General features: G+C 45.0%; 1 long non-coding RNA gene across 1 annotated transcript in view; it reads right to left on the bottom strand.

Annotated features, from left to right (window-relative positions):
• Positions 1 to 977: 977 nt before the first annotated feature.
• Positions 978 to 7,276, bottom strand: part of LOC127045460 (uncharacterized) — a 47,163-nt gene continuing 40,864 nt past the window's right edge. The window contains exon 3 of the long non-coding RNA XR_007772734.1: positions 978 to 1,600. This is a non-coding gene — a long non-coding RNA (uncharacterized LOC127045460). The remainder of the gene's footprint in view (positions 1,601 to 7,276) is intronic.

Genomic DNA, 7,276 nt, shown 5'->3' with positions numbered 1-7,276 from the left:
AAGTCTGAAACCTGTTGGTTTATTGTTTATTGTTTTCTTATTGTTTTCAGGTTTGGGAACATAAGACCCAATACACCTCAGCTCTGCACCTTGGGGAGTTTTTCAGCCCAGTGCAAAGGGAGCGCAAAAAGCTACCACTTTTTGACTCCTTTGCATGGGTGTCACTTATGATGAGATGGTGAATCTCGTCCCAAATGTTCAACTATTTTTAACCAAATTTAAAATCGCAGCTACCGACAAATGGATTTTCTCCAGTTTAGATGAGCAAAAAATGATGTGATAAAATTGTAGCAAAATAACTCCAATCTTGAGTCACTGATTCAGATTATGAATAGACTAAATAAAAATAATTTTGCTAACAACTGATTATGCAATATTAAAACACCATTATCACATTTATATGTTTACCAGCTGGAGTTCTAATTGAAATTTGTTCAGAACTCATAATAGCATTAGGTCATGTTATGCTTACAGCATTAAGCAACGATTACATCTGTGGCTTTTGTTTTTAATTAGCTTTTTTCAGTTATCTGGAAGAAATAGGCCTTACAAGATCATAATTCACTTTTGTTTACAATGGAAAGACAACAACCCAAGCATTGCTCAGAAAGTGTGCATGCATATCATTTACACAACTGACTCTGGGGTTATTAGATCTGACTGTATTTTGATTCCTGTGACTTATCAGTTATGTTATTTGCTTTTTGATGGAAATAAGGGGCTGTCATTTGTACATTCATGGATCTAAAATGACTTTTTTTAAATAAAGAGACGTGCCTGTATTATGTCTTACTTTTCCTTTGGCAAGACAGGAGCATTGGCTTCAGGTTATTCAGCACGATGAATTTCACAACAGGCAGCCTCAGATTAGCCTCCGGGAAGAGTTTAGCCAAAGATGAATTTGAATGAGGATTCGCACTATGAGGTTAGGGATTTCAAAGCTAGGGCCCTGATTCTGCAAGGTACGTAAGCATGTGCCTAACTTTGAACACATGAATTGCCCCATGGGGCTACTCACCTGCTTCAAGTTAGGTATCTTGCTGAATCTAGGTCTATATAGGGGAACAATGCAAGTCTTAACAAGCAACGTGCCGTTAAGATGGGATTCTGTTATAGGCTCTCCCACCCCAGCAAGTGCTTGTGGGTAGTCAAATGGCTGCTGCATAATTTATACATGCTGCTGCTCCTGGTGCTGTCATTCACAGGACTAGTAAAACAGCCACTGCTGTTTCCTCTGCACCCTGTCTTGGACTTTGCTGTTAATTTCCGTACTTGGGAAAATTGACAGGGACAAACCGTGGATCTCCACCTGGCAAGATGGGGGATAATCGTCTTTAATCCTCCAAAATAAAACTACCATTAGGAAAGAACAGTTAGCCCAGCTAGTTGTTTTGTGGCACTGGATTCCTGAAGGGGACTCCTCTGAACGAAGCACACACACAAGTATGTGGATCATGATCCTGCGCGGCATCGCAGCTCTGAAACAATGAGAATGGGAGGAAGAAGAATTTGCACATGTTCAGCCAAGGGAGAGTCCTGGCATCATCCCCTTCAAAAGGTGCATGAAGACAACTTGGATGGATTCAGGAGACTTACATTCCTGCAGACAGAGGAAAAGAACAAGGTCGTTTATTCCAAACACTCCGATAAAAGTGTGACATATGGTGGTGCTGGGGGAGGTCTGGCTATGGAAGCAGGCTCTGAATGAGCTCTCCCCTGACAGCTAGTTGGGGAAGGGAAAGGCTTCAGGACCATACTGAATTTACATGAACACACCCACTCTGCCTAGGTATCCAGAAGACAGAGCTGTGTTTCCAAAGTTAACAACTTTGGCTGGTGTTGGGTTACAAATCACTCCACCATCCCTACAACTGACACCAACTGAGACCGGACATCGTCATCACTAACAAGGACCGGAAGAAGATCATCATGGTGGACTGCACAGTGTCCTTCGAGAACAGGACCCTTGTCTTCCATGATGCCCAAACTCAAAAGGTGGAGAAATACATTCCTCTGGCCAACACCTTGAGAGCTAGGGGTTCAGGTTCAGACATAAGCGCTGATCGTCAGAACCCTGGGTCCATGGGCCCCCAGTAAACAAGCGAGTGTTGAGAGAATACAGAATCGATCAACGCTATGCTTGGCTGATGTGGCAACTCATGGTGTCGGAAGCCATCAGGTGGTCAAGAGACATCGACATAGAACACATCACTGGACATTGACAATACTAGGAGGGATGAGCTGGAGTGCCGATGAGAAGTGCAGTAAGGAAAGAAACTGAAATACTTCTCTGATAGATTTATTTTCTAAATGGACAACCTACCCTTATTCTCAATTACTGAGGGACAATCTCCATGCATTGATATATTTTGCTTTCCACAACCAACTCCCTGTACAACTCTTCATGAGTGATGTACCCAACTATTCGGATTCTAATATCTGAACTGTATTGTTAAATTTAATTCACCTAAATGTGGGTTATTGCTGCTTATGTACTCTATGTATCATATGACTTTTAAAAACAAACTCTGTATTTGTGGATAAACTACCTACTGTACCCAGATGTACAGACACTCTTTTCTCAACCTATGTATTACATAATTTTTTTAACATTAGCTTTAATACAAAATTTTAAACGAATCCTTATTGTATGAGTAAAGGGCAGTGGAACTGTGCTTAGCCTGTCTTGATTGAGGGGGTTACCCTTAACTGGATTGAACTTGCTAAGCAGGGGGCTCAGATGCCAGACCCCTATCAAAGAGAGGGTGTGGGGGCAGGTGTTCTTGTCAGCTATGTTTTGTTAAGTGATCACTAGAGCTGAATTCACCTGTGAGAGGACAGTGTTTCTGCCCAGCCTATTTCAGCACTGAAGTTTCCCCACTAAAAACTGAAAATCACTGAGAACTAACAATCACTAAGAGCAGGGTGGACCCTCAGGAGACCAACCTGCAGAGGCCACACTAGAGAAGCAGGTGGCCAGTGGAGTGGTGATGCCAGAGCAAGTGCTCAGATGGTGGAGTGAGCAAGATGCCTTTGTCCTCCCCACTCTCAGGGGTGGGAGGTGAACTCACATAGACGCACCTGTGAACTCCAGGTCTTCACTGACCAAGGAGAACCACTGTGAGTGAGGTGAGATGAAGGAGCAAAGGGGGGCACGTTAAAGGAAATTTTGGTTGTTAAGCTCAAGAACCTGAGCCAAAAGATGCTGTCCAACATACTCTGGTGTAGGTGTTTTGCTCACGGTTGAATTCTGCTGGTGGTGTTTTCCCAAATTAATACTGGGTGGCTTCCCTCCTTTCATTAAAAGTTTCTTTTCTACACTTAGTCTCTGTGCTTGTGAGAGAGGAACTATTGCCTCTTAGATTCGTCCAGGGATGGTGTGTATTTTTCCCAGCTTACTGGGTGGAGGCTCAAGCCGGTTCTGTGTTGTATTGTTGAAAAGGAAACTCTAGATATTGAACCTGGCCCTGGTCTCTGCTGAATCCAGCTGGCAGAAGGGTTACATCTACACTGCAAAAGAAATGTGCTGTTAACTTGGGTTAGCTAACCTGCAGTAAGCTAACCCTGGTCAAAATAACAGTGAAGACACAGCAACTCGGCTTTTAACTCGGGTTAGCAGCTCAAGATCAACCCCAGATTCCCCTATAGGCTATAATTAGAGCTGCTCACCAGAGTGAAAAGTCGAGTTACTGTGTCTTCACTGCTATTTTAACCTGATTTAGCATAACACGAGTTAGCTAAGAACAGAAGTAAGAACACACCTCTTTTTTTCCGCAGTGTAGACATACTTTGAGCCCAAGACAGCCACATGTCCTGGATCCGCTTTCCTAAAAGTCATATTTGTATCACAGACAGGGGTCAGAATTCTCACTGTCTTCACAGGCTACTGATTTACCTCTGGCCTCCTCTATTTCTTTAAATCAAATGCAAATAAAACTTAATATCATCCAGACCCAATGACAAATTGACACAGCCAATTAATAACCTCTACAAATGGACATCTAGATAGGGGTCAAAGCGCATGGCCTAGCCCTGGATATATGATAAAATTACCCTGCCTCTTATTGACATACATCATTAACTACCACTCCTAAATCTTAAGGGCTTTCCGATCATATGCCAGCCTCTTGTTCTTGAAACAGGTCCTTCTGCAATGGCCTGTTCAGCTGCTATAATGGCGCTGCCCCCAGGCCTATGTTTGCTGCTCGAGATGTTTTTTGTCTGTGAGCAGGGGGGTATGTGCTACTCCTATCAGAGCGTGAATGCTGGCATTGGCATTCCGAATGGCCTCAAAAACCAGAACCAGTGTTCTCCTTAGTTTTGTTTAAATGTCTTCTGTTCCTCCTGTAGGTCTGGCCCTCCAGGGGGGATTATAATGTATGACTTTCAGACAGATGTTCCAGCAGTTTCCTCAGCAGGTTGCCAGTTTGGGACCAAACATTCTCTCCCAACTGCAGTGGCATTGCTTTTTTGGAGTATTTCTTCTGTTCTAACTTCCTGCCACACAGATCTTCTGTAACCCTTTTCGGGTTAATGGTCTTTCATTGACATTGGTACCTGGCTTGTCACCTTTGTGCCCACAGGTCTTTGAACTGGTGACTCTAATAGAACAATGTGAGGTGCATCCCAACAGTGCTCAGTGCGGATCTCTTGAATCTGCTAGCCCCTTTTTTTTGTAAAAAAAGAGTTCTTTGCGGACTTTTTTGCAGCATCCTTAGTAAAATAGCAGTTCTTATATCAGAGCTGAACAGACGTTTTCGTTGATGCATCGAGCAGAATGGAATCCAGCACATTTGTGTTAGTAAAGCCAGCTTGGACTGACTGGAAGACATGCAAGGGAGCAGACATATGGTAAGACTAGGCACTGAAAGCCTGCGCTGAAGCTCACTGAGGGCGCTGGAAAGACTCTTGTTGAGTTCAGTATTTTTTGGATCAGGCCTTCTGTTACACTGGTGAAATCTAGGGTAACGAGAGAGCAGAAAGGTTAAGATTTCTCCTTTGTGTAGTTCCACTGAGGACAGTAGAGCTACCTGAAGGATAAAGGTGGCTGGGAGGAGATGCAGTTCCTGTCCTCAGTCACGTCTGTGAAAGTTTCACTGAAGCCACCGGTAAAGGTATATGTGTATTGGAGGGCCTCTGAGCCCTCTCAGAGACACCAGAGCAGTGGGAGTGCAGTGGTGTCACTAAAAGAAGAATCTGGCCCAAAGAATCAGAGACACAAGGGCTTTAATTATTTCCATTTTTACTCCTCAGCAGCCTCATTAGGACTAAAATAATTACATCCCTTCCCTTTTTACTCTGTCTATGGAGCAGAAAATGACATGCACAAGGATTTGTCTGCTCTCTCACTGTTGTTCCTTCGTAGGTACAACAACTACATTCAGTGGCTTTCCTCCCCACACACAGGAGGCACTGAATATGCCTCATTCATATGAATGCTAAAACCAGAAGCACATGGGTGGGTTTCCTTTTTGCCTCAGCTCTGTCCTTTAAAAAAAAAAATCAGCTAAATTGCAGATGGCACAATGGCTGCCTTTCTGTGTATGTGTGTCTAGACAGAAAAATTCCCCACAGCTTGTGCAATTTTCTTAGCTGCCTATAGCTCACCTCAACCTTCTCATTTTCCTCTTTATATGGATTCTGTATTCTCAACGCTGCTACCGGTCCTGTGGAAACGAACACATCAAAGCCATAAGTATTCATTCTTTCACTGCTCCTATGTCCTCTCCCCCCCTCCCCTTCTGCCTATACTATTAATATTAATAGCTCCTGTACCTTTCTTAGCAGTTGCTTTATTCTTGATCCTCAAGGGAGTAAAGTCTTTTCTTGGACTTTCGGCTAGAATGAATACTTGTTTGAAGGAATGCCAGGGCATGCTGGGAAACACCACAGTAGGTGATATAATGTTGGGCCAAACAGCAGAGGCATTAAATGTTATTGTACTGTCAGAACAGTCAAATGCTGTTTTTTCCCCCCGTGCAGTTTTCTCTAGCAGGGACAGATATACAAGCAGGCTAATGAAGCCAAGCAGAGGATTTTTAATCATTTTGAAATCCCCAAGGAAGGGAAATAAAATAAAAGGTCTTGCATTTCCTCTGCTGTTCCCACACAGGGCTGCTAACTGGTGCGCAAAAGAGCAAGTGTATAAGTAACATACTCATTGTGCTTCTGTTGTACAGACAAACACACATCCACATTCTAGTGGGTCATGCCAGCAGCAGCAGCAACTGTTGTGTATTGAATGATATTAATTAGCTCTCCAGACCTTCAAAGGTTGGTCAGCCTGTTGCTGTTCTCGGGCATGTATTTTGAACTCCAGTAGTTTGCTTTGGCCATGATTTCACACTGTATTCTGCGAGGCGGTTATGTGCCTGGAACACCCCAGAGAAAATCCTCCAGGTTTGAGCCCGCTCGGGGCTTGTTGCTGAGGCAGCAGTAGAGCAGCATAGCAGGACTGCGTCACTTCTGCTCCAGGAGGACTGGCCAGGCTGTGACCAAGCTGGGGGCCGAAGAAAAACAGTTAATTTACCACTGCTGTTTTCTTAAGGAGCACGTACCATTGCAGGTATGGAATTCACTGTAACACCAGGATTGGGGCTTTGAATGAGTCAGTCCAGGTGTGAGCTCTCACTGGGCAGACACACAGGGCATTGTTTGTCTCTCACCTACTAACTACGAACTGCTCCTGATCCTTTTGAATTCAACAGCAATCTTTCATTGATTCAGTGGTGCAGGCTCAGGGCCTAACGGGCAGCAGCGACTTCAGGCACCAGAGCCCCAAGCATGTGCCTGGGGTGGCAAGCTGCTGGGGGGCGCCCTGCCAGTCCCTGTGAGGGCAGCAGTCAGGCAGCCTTCGGCAGCTTGCCTGCGGGAGGTCCACTGGTCCCGCGGATTTGGCAGCAATTCGGCAGTGGGTACGCTGAAGCTGTAGCACTGGCAGACCTCCTGCAGGTGTGCCGCCGAATCTGCGGGACCGGGGACCTCCCGCAGGCAAGCTGCCAAAGGCAGCCTGACTGCTGTGCTTGGGGCGGCAAAAAAGCTAGAGCTACCCTTGCTAACGCGTGCAGAAAAGGGCTTTCACCCCCTTGCATAGCCCGACCTGGTCATCAGCAGATGGGATTGAACCTAGGACCATTGGAGCTTAGTGCATAAGCCTCTACAGCGTGAGCTAAAAGCCATCTGGCTGTTACTTACAGCAGCAGACTCATTTTATCGCTCTCTCTAGGTGGTCTGGGTGCCACTAGATGGGACAGAGCATCACACCCAGAAGGTATGT

This window comes from Gopherus flavomarginatus, chromosome 2, assembly GCF_025201925.1.
Source record: "Gopherus flavomarginatus isolate rGopFla2 chromosome 2, rGopFla2.mat.asm, whole genome shotgun sequence".
NCBI classification, from domain to species: Eukaryota; Metazoa; Chordata; order Testudines; family Testudinidae; genus Gopherus; species Gopherus flavomarginatus.
The sequence above is the reverse complement of the archived record's forward strand: the minus strand, read 5'-3'. Positions and strand labels throughout refer to the sequence as shown.